Source organism: Pinus tabuliformis, chromosome 2_2 (assembly GCF_031772625.1).
Source record: "Pinus tabuliformis cultivar Carrire ecotype Pingquan chromosome 2_2, CPIR1, whole genome shotgun sequence".
Classification (NCBI taxonomy): domain Eukaryota; kingdom Viridiplantae; phylum Streptophyta; class Pinopsida; order Pinales; family Pinaceae; genus Pinus; species Pinus tabuliformis.
Genome location: NC_142300.1, coordinates 622,383,936 through 622,397,027, shown reverse-complemented (window position 1 = coordinate 622,397,027; position 13,092 = coordinate 622,383,936).

The window sequence follows — 13,092 nt, the reverse complement described above, 5'->3', positions numbered from 1 at the left end:
TGTTTCCAGTCATGTGGAAAGAAGCTCCACTATCCAGGTACCATACACTACCCATCATCGATGACACCATATAAGCGATGACAGTAAAGTCCAATTCGAATTGTGAAGTAAGAGCCTCACCTGTCGCTTCTCCTAAGGGCTTCTTACCAGCCTTCTTGAGCAGACAATTTGTCACAAAATGTCCCAGCTCGTGATAGTGAAAGCACTTGAATTTCAACATGTCCTTTTTTTTGCCATGACAAGAATCTGATTTGGAAGGGGATGACGTCCCCTTCCCTTTCTTTTCCTTACCTGCTAAGGCACAATTCTCCTCATCATCAACCTTTGATGAGGATATGTCTCTGGTGTTCCGCCAAAGCTCTTCCTGTACCAAGTTGGACCACAACTGCTCCCACTATGGTAGCTTCTCCCTCCCATTGATAGAGTCCTGGTAACTTTGTCGCTCTTGGGAAGTCTTAGAAGTGTTAGGCTCACGAGATCATCTTCGGTAACAATAATCCCAACACTTCCAAGTTCATCCCAACACAGGGTGAACTTGGTCAAGCAATTCAGAATTGAGTCGCCCTTCTCCATCTTGATCTTTATGAGTTTTTCCTTCAGTGCCAACTTCCTATGGTCATTGTTATTTTGAAACAGGTCCATCGATATCTTCCACATTGCAAATGGAGTTTCCATACTGTGGAGATTCGAGACAATGTGATCTCGAACTCCTTCTAGGATAATCCTTCTCGCTTTTTCCACACACTTTATCCATTCAGCCAGATCTGAAGCATTCAATGTTGGAGGTTCATGAATGTCATCATGTATGAATTCCTTGAGGCCCACTGCCTCCATCCCGTTCTTCCAAACTATGTAATTCGAGTTTCCCTCCACGGCATACTCAAGTCTCGAACCGTAGAAATCCATTTGCTGACTCTGAAGTATGAACTGCAAATTCGAATTCACCTGTACCACAGAATCAAATTTTCCTCTTCTAGAATTTCTTCAGTTGTGATACCATGTATATTTTTACTATGTAGATTCAACAATTCATGTGATATGCTAAAACACAAGACAATAATCTACTCTACTCTTCAGCGGAAACCAAATTTTATCGATGAAAATAATAAGCAGAAAAGGAAAAATATCAATCGCACATAACACAATATTTCTCTGGGGAAATTAATATCTAAAAACCTCGACTATATATATTGCATTAACCAGAAGATTTGAGAAGAAAATACAATGCTTGTTCATCCTCGAACAATTCTTGCACAAGTATAATCTAACTCTCTACCTCACAAGCCAGCTCAAGCCAACACTTAGCCAATTTTGTTGCCTACCAAGCTCCTACTTCCTTGCGTTGTCCCTATGGGAATTAACCCATATTTAATTGGGAAATCCTCATCCAAAACTATGCAATCCATCCATAGGCCCTCAAATGATTGCATGCATCATTTGTACAACTCAGAAAATTATACAACTGATAGTACATTGTCCCTAAACTCTAATCTCAACTGGGTCTTCCTCCGAACTGACATGCATGAGTTATTTATGAGTGAATATTCAGTTAACTAGTGTTGTACTATGGATGCACCGATGCCCATCCCCACTACTAGACCTCCTACTAGTTCCTCCAAAAGTTAGAACTAGTTTCACTGAATATAACTCAATTAGACTAAGTTATCTAATTACAACTCAAAATAGCTCAACATGGGCCCCTTAAATTTAGGGATCACTATACATGACTCTAGATAGACTTCCAACTCGAATTTCCTAAGTCAATTAAGTCATTTTAAATTAATTAATTATTACAAGTTTTTATGATAGTACAATTACAATTTAATTCAAGGACAAATTAAATTGGAATTTCTTGTTGTTATTTTAACGGGGAAGACATCAATGAGATTGGAATCTTGAATACGCAAATAGAAATATGGGGCTAGAGAGTCAGTCCAAGCATTGACCCCCTAGAATTCACTAGCACAGGTGGTGAAATTCAAGTCCCCAACTAAAATGAGGGTATGTTCTAGTAGTAAACTGTAGTATACCTAGGGGGGATAATATGGGGTACAAAGGGAGGTACCCAAGGGAATAATGTAATAATGGAATGGGAAATAGTAATAAATAAGGTGGTTAACCCGTATCATGTAAGGGACCACAAGTAGTTAGCAATAATGTAATAAGCCCATGGTATTAGATAGATGGTATTGAGGGAACCATGGTAATGACCCATGGTATTGTATGTATGAGGCTTATATAGAGGCTAGAGACTCCACATTGAGAGAGGTCAAGGATTATTGTATGATCAGGCATATGGCTTGTGGAGTGTTCTCCTTCCTTAAGGAGTGAATGTATGGTGTTGCCCTGCCTTAAGGGTTTGATCAATAAAGTGAAGCATTTCTATCTATATTCAGATCTTGTTATTTATTGGGTTTATTTGTATTATCATATATTTCTGGGTTAGATTTATAACAAGTGGTATTAGAGCACTTTCTTGGGCAAAGTGGAGATTTTTTTTTTTGGCAGGAATTTTTTGGGTGGCAAGTTTGAAAATCAGATCTATACGTTTTGGTGCAAAATCTGTAGAATTTAATTGCTTATCTGAGTTGTTGGTGAAAAAATACCCAATTAAAAAAAAAAAAAATCAGCCGAATCGGAGTCTGGATGAGGGAGATATCGCTGATTTAAAAATCATTTAGGTTGCAGACATTTTTTTGGGCGGCGAGTTTGCGGGGCAGATCTGTACGTTCTGGTGCAAAATATACATAATATAATTGCAGATCTGGATTGTTTGTGAAAAAATACCCAAGTTCAAAAAAAAAAAATCACTCGAAAGGAGTCGGGATAAGGGAGATATTGCTGATTTAAAATCAACTATTTTTAAGAAATTTTTGGTGATGGTAAGATAGTTGCAGTGCGAATCGGGAATTCAAGTTCCTAGATCGAGATTTCTACCACATGGGAAGATGCATAATGGTTGTTCCATTTCTGAAAACAAGTATTAATAGGGATTCTGAGCAATATTGACAGAATTGTGGCCATTTCAAAATTTTGCCAAGTAAGTGAATTTTTTTCAAAATTCTTCATGGCGGTTCTTATTTTACAGGGAAAGATAATGGCCCTACTATTGAAGAATTCATAGAAAGAGAAAAGTCATTATGGCAAAAAAATTGGAAAAAATTCCTAGGGCTTACTACGAAAGAAGAGGCTGCCATATGGTGGGACTCACATGCTAACAAGCAGTTGTCCAAACTCTTAGATGAAGAATTTGAAAGACTCCTTTTAGACAAATGGTCTCATGCTAGAAAACAGGAGAATGAGACATGTAAGGGGCTATTTTCTACTGGTATCTTTTTATTGCAGGTTCATGGATTGATTCAGAAGGAGAGGATCATTGTGTCTCTAAATCCTAGTTGCAAGCAAAATCTCATAAATGTCGATTTGGCAAAAAAATTACAAGTGCCAGCAAACCACATGGAGCACACACAGGTTGATAATGAGCAGGTGCAAGTTTATAAAGATTTGAAGATTTCTATGGACAAATATGTATTGAATTATGATTTTTATGCTTCAGATATGGTTAATGAGGACATTGTTTTGGGATACCCTTGGATGGAATCGGTGGGTACTATAAATATTAATGTGCAGAAGAAATTCTTGAAGCTCAGGTATAAAAAGAATAAAATTACATTACAGGATATTTCCATCAATAAACAGGTAGAGTCCATGGAGGCTGAAGTAGAAAATGTTCCAGGGACTGACATATCGGATCATGAGCCATTGATGGTCGACAACCAAACACAAACATCAAACTAGGTACTAGAAAAACAGGTAGAGTCCAAGGAGGCTGAAGTAGAAAATGTTACATCAGATGAGGATTTAGTGGTGGAAGTAATATTGGAAGATAAGAAACAACAATAGGCACCACAACATGTACCAAATACCAATCAGGCTCCATTAGGTGGTAAATTAAAGAAAGATACATTGTTGGTTAAAACTTCAGCATATCACCACCCACATCACCCAGCAAGAAAACAAACAACAAGATGGCAACAAATTAGCTACAAGGACAACAGCCCCCGCATGGCATATAGAGAGCGGCGACAATCCACCTACTATACATCAACACAGAAGAGCTACGAGGGTCAACTTCCATCTCAAGCGAGCGAGGCACCAGCTAGATCGAGAGTTCACCTTTCTCTTGGATGGCTAGATGCATGTGCATGGTACCAGTGGACTACTCTTTTGAGTAGATCTTATTATTTGTGTTCTTCCCATGTTTCGGGGACGAAACATGTTAAGGGGGGTGGAATGTAGTATACCTAGGGGGGATAATATGGGGTACAAAGGGAGGTACCCAAGGGAATAATGTAATAATGGGATGGGCCATAGTAATAAATAAGGTGGTTAACCCGTATCATGTAAGGGACCGCAAGCAATTAGCAATAATGTAATAAGCCCATGGTATTAGATAGATGGTATTGAGGGAACCATGGTATTGTATGTATGAAGCTTATATAGAGGCTATAGACTCCACATTGAGAGAGGTAAAGGATTATGGTATGAATAGGCATATGGCTTGTGGAGTGTTCTCCTTCCTTAAGGAGTGAATGTATGGTGTTGCCCTACCTTAAGGGTTTGATCAATAAAGTGAAGCATTTCTATCTATATTCAGGTCTTGTTATTTATTGGGTTTATTTGTATTATCATATATTTCTGGGTTAGATTTATAACAAGTTTTTTGTCATAGTTCAACATTTCTATCTATATTCAGATCTTGTTATTTATTGGGTTTATTTGTATTATCATATATTTCTGGGTTAGATTTATAACAAGTTTTTTGTCATAGTTCTGATACCACTTGTTATAGATCTGATCCAAAAATATAAGACAATGCAAATAAACCCAAGAAAGACAAGATCTGAATATAGAAATGCTTCACTTAATTGATCAAACCCTTAAGGTAGGGCAACACCATACATTCACTCCTTAAGGAAGGAGAACACTCCACAAGCCATATGCATGTTCATACAATATTCCTTAACCTCTCTCAATGTGGAGTCTCTAGCCTCTATATAGGCCTCATACATACAATACCATGGGTCATTACCATGGTTTCCTCAATACCATCTATCTAATACCATGGGCTTATTACATTATTGCTAACTCCTTGTGGTCCCTTACATGATACGTGTTAACCACCTTATTTATTACTATTGCCCATCCCATTATTACATTATTTCCTTGGGTACCTCCCTTTGTACCCCATATTATCCCCCCTAGGTATACTACATAAACCACCTGCCTAAATATGTCTCCATAACACCTCTCTATCCTCATACATCGCATAACAATTAACAAGTAATATTGGACTCTTCAGTACTCTAAGATGTGCTTTTAATATGACACCAGTGTTTGAAAGGAAAGGTCTAAGCACAACATCACACATGTTCCACATAATCAAGAGGCCTCCACAGTGACCTACAATGCCAACAATGCACAAATACCACTCAGGAAAAATCTTAAGAAACTCCTCCCTAGCATTATCACTTAACACCATAGTTTCTTAAGTATAAAGTACAAAGGGTCTATGGAGACCAATTAATCTAGAGAGAGTATGTTTTATTTGAGGGCCCCTAACTCCTCATATATTATACGACATTAGGGTCATAAAGTACACTCACTAAAGGGCCTCTCCGCTCTAAGTTCCCTATGATTAACAGAAGTGTTTGTGACCTCCTTAAAGAGCCCTCCTTGGGTTAATCCCAACCAGGCAAGTTCTTTCTTGTTATTTTTTTTTCTAATAGTCACATTTTTTAAAGAGGAAGATAGGTTCACGGAATATAGAGTCAAATGGTGAGGAGATGGAAAGACAATAATGGGGGGTAAATTTAGGGATCTATTGTAGATGCTACAACACTCCCCAAAATTTATAATTCATTCAAATTTTGGACCCCCCCAATGATCATGGTGTCTATCATTTCAAGTCATCAAAGTCATGCTTGGTCATTGTTTTAAGTGTTCAAGTCTTCTCCTAGAATATCTAAATGTCGAAGCACCTTGTTTTCACAAGCCTGAGTCCTTTTTCCTTCATGGCGCATCCCTCTTCTTTAGGCCTAGTGCACCTTCCCAAAGTATGCCTGGCACATTTTTTTTGAAATAGTTCCTAACAGACTTCCTAGAGATAGTCCTATCACACTTTCGTGAGATAGGATGAGCACACTGCTTTTTGAGAGGTAAAGTGCACTTTCTCAAGTGAGCGTTGTCGCACTCCTTAGTGGCATTCATCACACTCTTATCTCCTAGTTTTTAGATATGTGTAAGTGCACTTACAAACCCTAACCCTAACTGCATGTGTGCTCTCCCTATATAAAGAGTCAAATCCAAAGCTCATTTCACACTTATCTTTCACTTTTAAGATCTATGCATTTTTGGAGTAGAAGGGTCATCCTTCACTCTTGGTCACAAGTGCGCTCTCCTTTGGGGTAAGTTTCTCAACTATCACACTTTGAAATTTCGATCTTGCATGTGTTGCTTCAGTTATTGCATGATATTTTTAGTGTCTCAAGGCAATCTGGCTCATTTTCAAAAGGTCTCTAAGTAATAACACACTTTCTATTTAAAGTCATTAGAGAAATTTTGAGGTCAAAATGGGCCTCATAACAAAAATATACAACCAATATCAACTTTATAAGAACCAATAGAATTCAATGTGATGATGTCAACCATGGGGGATGATTCACTATTTTTGGAATAAAAAAATAAAAAGAGTAAAAATAAAAAAAACTACTTTTTCAACTCGTATTTTCAACTTATCTTCCTACAATTTTGTTCAAATTTCAAGTGGGAGCACTTTTTGGATGCAAAATTTCATTCCTCATCCAGAGAGTAATGTTGCATACTTTTGATGGACCCTGCTACATGAAAAATGAGAAATACATGGAAAAAGTGATTGCAATTAGGTTTTTTCATGTATTTCTCATGTTTCCTTTAGCAGGGTCCATCAAAAGTATGAAACATGGGTACTCCTCAGATGAGAAATTAAACTATGCATCCAACGAGTGCTCTCGCTCAAAATTTGAGTAAAACCATAGGGAGATAAGTTTAAAATACGAGTTGAAAAAGCAGTTTTTCCTTTTTCTTATAAAATTTGATTATGTAACTTTCTAATATTATTTTATTGTTTTACTATTACTTTATAATATTCCTTAGGAGGCCCATTTTATACCTCAAAAATTCTCTAATGCAACATTTTTGTCGCAAAGACTTGTCTTAATTTTCGCACTTGGAGATTAATGTTGTTTTATTGTCATTTAAGTGTCTACATGTTGGTTTTAGGTATTGTGCATATTCTTGTCATAAGTTTGACTGTGTGTGTGTGTGTGGGGTCATGTTTAGGACGTATTTGTATGTTCTTTCTCTCTTCCTCTCGTTCCACTGATCTCACACTTGACTAATTTTTGGGTTCTCCCTTGTCCTCACATCTTACCCAAGCTATGAACACACTGAACTTTCATCCCAAGTGATGAGCCCATAGCGCACTTCCAAGCCTCAGTTGTGAGACTCTTGTCTCCTAGACTTGCAACCCGCGCCCATCTTGAGGTCATTTCCCTTCACAAGCACATAGCACATCTCCATAGCATAGTCACCCAACCTCTTGCTCCTTACACCTACACTCTGTGTCAAGCCTTCGTAGCCTTGTCTTATGGAGCACATAGTGCAATTCTAATGGATAGTAAGGTCACCCCTAGCCCCTTTCAATTGTGACTCATGCTCAACCAAGATATTGCTTCTCAATCATAACGCAATGTGCATCTTAAATATTCAAGCATTTAGCCACTATCCCTAAGACCTATGCTTTACGCCTAGGATTGTCCCTCTCTCATGCCCTAGTGCAGTGCGCACTTCTAGTGCCCAAACTCCCAACCTTTTCCTCCTGAACCTGTTCCCCATGCCCAAGAAAGATCCTCTTTCAGTACTAGCACATTCTCCCATCACAGTTGACATCATGCATGAGAAAACAAGACAGAATAGGTGATTTTGGGACACATATTGTCTTTCCATGAGTAAGTTTACTTGTTAGGTACTATTGAGCTAGTGTCAATTAGTCCACCATCTGAACATGGCAGGTGATATTCAAGGAGTTCATCAAGAAGAGGCTTCAATAAAACACTTATCGAGATGAGACACAAGGATGCCAACATGCATGAGTTAAAGGAATTTTGGAATATGACAGATAGATGGTGACCCAATATGACATAGAAAGCCCCAATACTATATCTAGACCTTTTGGAGGGTGAAGATGAAGTACATTCCAGACCTATCATAAATAATTGAAGACAAACCACTAGAGAACAAAACTTGGCATCAACACATTACAATGAGGCTTCATGTCACAGTGGCCAAATTGTAGCTTCTTAAAATGTGAACATAAGAGTGTTATTTTGTTCTGTGTACTTTTGCCACAATTTTGGTGGAACATAATTTTGTAATTTCGAAATTAGAAAATATATGTGGAAACCTAAGGGTCACACATGGAATGTGAAAATTCAATAGGAAATCCAAAAGTCATATAGTAGCTCAAGAGTCATGAGGGAGGTCAAGAGTCACATGGGAGGTGAAAGGTCACCTCATTTGTTATAAATAAGCCCTCTTAACTCAAGTAAAGGACTTTTAGCCTTGGCTTCTCTAGCTTGGCATAGGCAAGTAGATCATTCTTTTGTGGAACAAGTGGTGGCTTCATTTTCCACTAATGGGGCTAGTGATGCATCATTGTAATTGCGGATCTTGGCACTTTCACTTAATGTTTTGAAGCTCTTAGAGTTGGGCATAATTTCATGCATGCATCGTGAATGTTGTAAGACTATTCTTTCATGTTTGCAATGTATGTTTGTGTTCATATATACTAAATAAAATGAACCATTTCATTGGCTTTGGTACACATCTTAACTGATTTGTGTGTCCTTACTTGCTTTCATGATCGTTGTTACTTTGCAAAATTTTTTGCATACTAATTAACGATTTTTTCTATGTATGTGTATGTCTTTATTTGGATGGTACTATTAATTTTCTTCTAAAGGCTCACTTTATCTTTTCCTATTTGTGAAAGTACTTTATACACATTGAAATTGTGTGTTTCACAAAGCTAACTTGCTTATCTTAAAAATTTATGTGCATGCTCTCTTATCTTGTTGATTTTAGACAAGATGAATCTTTAAGATCATTATAAACACAGTCGGGTCAATTTCCCGGATGGGGATCCTATCCAAAATTATGTGAGGTCTAGTTGGGACTTCATATCGGGGAAACCTCTTGGTTGAAAATTGTAACTAAGTTTGGTCTTCATAATGATCTAATTGTAATCACGACATTGTATAATCTTTATAAAGAAAGAAAAATAAATTATATTTTATTTTTGGAGTGTGGGTTTTGTACTCAGGTTTGAGTCAAAAAACATGTTCTTCATGCTTTTAGGTTTTCTAGGTGTTTCTAGATCTTTCTAGGATAAAGAATAATATTGGTCATGTGTCATAGTCCCATTTGGGCTCATTGTAATAACAAATAATATTTATTTCGTCAAGAAAAATCCACTTATAAGCCCAAGACCAAGTCAGCCCAAGGAGTAGATCAAGCTGGCCTAGAGGGGAATTCGACCTTCAAGAAAGGCCATAAAAAGGAGAGAATATTGACTCATTTGGACACTTACCAAGGAAAAGTTTGATCTGCACCAACGAAGGTGAGAAAGAGTAGCTAAAAGGATGAAGAAGAGGAGCAACAATCCAAGTTTTGAAGATCATATTTCTTGTCTCTTTATTAGGGTTTGTGAAGTTGCCTATGAAGGTTCCAGTTGCAGGGCGCCAAATTTGTGGGGGTGAAATTATGTAAATCAGTTGCAGGCATCGAAGTTGGCACAATATCAAAGTTTTGGAAGTTGTCTTGAAGAAGATCTTGTTGGGGGCTGACTTGGGGCTTGGAGGGTTTGTTGGATTTGATCCATGGGTCTTGGAAGTCTCTTTGTAACATTCTATAAGAAGAGAAGCATTTTTTTCTAGTCTTTATTCTTGGAGGGGTTTTATCCTCACTTGGAGCCTATATCTTGTATACTTTGTTTCTTTATGATCTCCATTGTTATTGGTAATTACTTGATGAACAAAATTAAAGAAGTGATAAAAGGCCAACTAACATCATAAGTAATTATCAAGATAAGGAAAATAAGTATTAATTTGCAAGTCTCCATATTTTCCAACACCCCTTGTGTTAGTGGACTTCTAGCACCATCAACAGAATCCTTATAAGAAGGGTTAAGGGGATAAGAACTAGAAAAAGAGAAAACCCCCTTCTCAGGTTTGCCATCAAGTTGTGGAATCATAGTAGTAGGAGGCTGTTTGGAGGGAGGAGGGGATTTGGGCTCCTTCCCGAGCACCCAAAAATCTCAAAACGATTTATGTTATTGGAATTTTAACATATGTAGATTTTGAAATTTTAATATATGAAATCATATTGAGCATTAAAAATTCTTTAAAAATTTTACCAATAAGAAAATCATTTTAGATATTCTTTATCTTATACTTTTTAATAACATAAGTTTTGAATTAGCCCTTGGGGGTTAGTTTGGTTGGTCGAGTCTCCCTCAATAAAGCACCTCTGCTATTGAGAGGTTATGGGTTCAATTTTCTTGACACTCTTAAGGTCAAGATCCATGGTTGAGCCAAAAAGAAGTGATTCTTTCAGGTAGATTTGCTTGATACAATTATTCCATGGATGTAGTAGTCATCGATCTCCATGAATCATGAACCACATAGAAAAAAACATAAGTTTTGAATTGAATTATGGTAAATAATATCTGTCTCAAGTTATTTTTCAATAGCATTGCTATCACTTAAACATTAATATTTATATATTTATTTTCTATATTCATTAACATATTTTAAAGCGTTGGATGTAAAATGTTAAAAAGAGATTTTGGTACCAGGGATCGTTAGTTAACGTCGCACTAGGAGATAAATGAAATGGCATTTTTCCTGTGGCTAAATAGTTAGCAATATCTGCATACCAAGGTGATTTAGTAGATACTACAAAATGATATTCATCAGGAAATTTATCCTCTATGGATTGATCATTATTTTCATTTTATATTCTAGATAAAAAGTTGACAATTGTATTATGTTTTCCTAGCCTATCTAGAATGGTTATGTTGAATTCTTGTAAGAGTAAGAGCCATTTGGTTATTCTCCATTAGTGACTGGTTTATTCATTAGGTATCTAATGGCAGAATGATCTGTGCGAACAAAATTTTCATAGCCAGTTATGTAATGTCTAAACTTGTTAATGGCATGAACTCCAGCTACAAACTCCTTTTCAGTTACAATATAATTTAACTTTACAAGAGTTAAATTTTTACTAGTATAATAGATTGCATAAGGAGTAAGATCGTTTTGTCCTAACACAACTCCTAAGGTTGAATCTGAAGCATCTGTTGAGATATGGAAAGGAAATTTCCAGTTAGGTCCTTTTAAGATAGGTGCTTCATAAATTCTCTTTTTCAAAGTTTCAAAGGCAACTTGACATTATGAATCCCAACTGAATTCATAGTCCTTGGTGAGAAATTTAAAGAGTGGGGATGCAATTTTTGTGAAGTTATCTATGAATCTTCTATTCCAATAAAACTGAGAAAACTCCTAACATCTTTTTGACAACTTGGCACTGATAACTTAGAAATGACTTCAACTTTAGGTGTGTCTCCCTTGATTCCATCTCCTGAAATATGATGTCTTCAAACAATTCCTTCGTTAAACATCATGAAACATTTTTCATGGCTTAGCGAGAGATTTGTTTCTTTACATCTTATTAATACTTTTTCAAAATTTTCCAGTGCTTCATTGAAATAATCTCCATAAACTATGAAATCATCCATGTACACTTCCACACAATCATGAATAAGATCAAAGAAAATTCTAAGGGATGCTCTTTGGAATGTTGTTAGAGCATTACATAATCCAAAGGGAAGTACTTGGTAAACATAATTTCCCCATGGGCAAGTGAACGTGATTTTATCTTGATCTTCAGGGGCTACCTGAATCTGGTTATATCCACTGAACCCGTCCAAGAAGGAAAAATATTTTTTCCCTGATAATGTGTTTAAGACCTGATCTATAAGAGGTAGTGGAAAGTGGTCTTTTAATGTTGCTTTATTTAGTTCCCTATAATCGATGCATACTCTCCATTTTACGTTTTTCTTAGGAATGATTACTACGGTTGAAACCCACTGACTGTTAGATATTGGATAGATGAAATTTACATTTAACAATTTCTGCAACTCCTGCTTAACAATTTCTTTTAAATTAGGGTTCATTCTCCGTTGAGGCTGTCTAACTGGTTTTGCATTTTGTTCAATGTAGATATGATGTATGCAAGTTTTAGGATAAATCCCTCCCATGTCAGTGTATTCCCATGCAAAAGAAGAAGAATGTTTCTGTAAAATTTCTATCAATTGATTTTTTTCCACTTCTTCCAAGTTTTCATTAATATTCAAGGTTTATCCTGGAAATATTTCTATCGAGGAATTCCCAAATTTTTCCATGGAGAATAGTGATACTTGTTTAGATGAGAGATACTCATTACGACTACGATAATAATGTGAGGAAGACTCATTATTTTCTAGTAAATTTAGAATTTGGTCTTCCTCTTTTACTTGTTCAGTAGTAAAAATAAGTTGTATATCTTCTTCATCTTCTATCCATTCTTCAGTTTCTGTATCTATTGTTGTTCTTGCAGGAGGATATAATGTAAATTTCTTTGTAGAATTTCCATCTGAGATAAACATGTCACATGATCTACAACCGATGAAAGCATCAGTTGTAGCTAACCAAGGTCTTCCTATAATTAATGGATGTCCTCCTAAATTATTCTTGGGTGTTAAGACCATGAAATCAATAGGATATTCCCAAGAATATAAGGATACACAAACATCTTCCAACACACCATCAGGTTTAATCATAGACCTATCTGCTAATTGCAATAAGGTTGGTGTGTATTGAAGGTTAGGAAGCCTAAGTGTGTCCATAACTTGTTTGCTCATTATGTTTATGGTTGCTCCTAGATCAATCAATG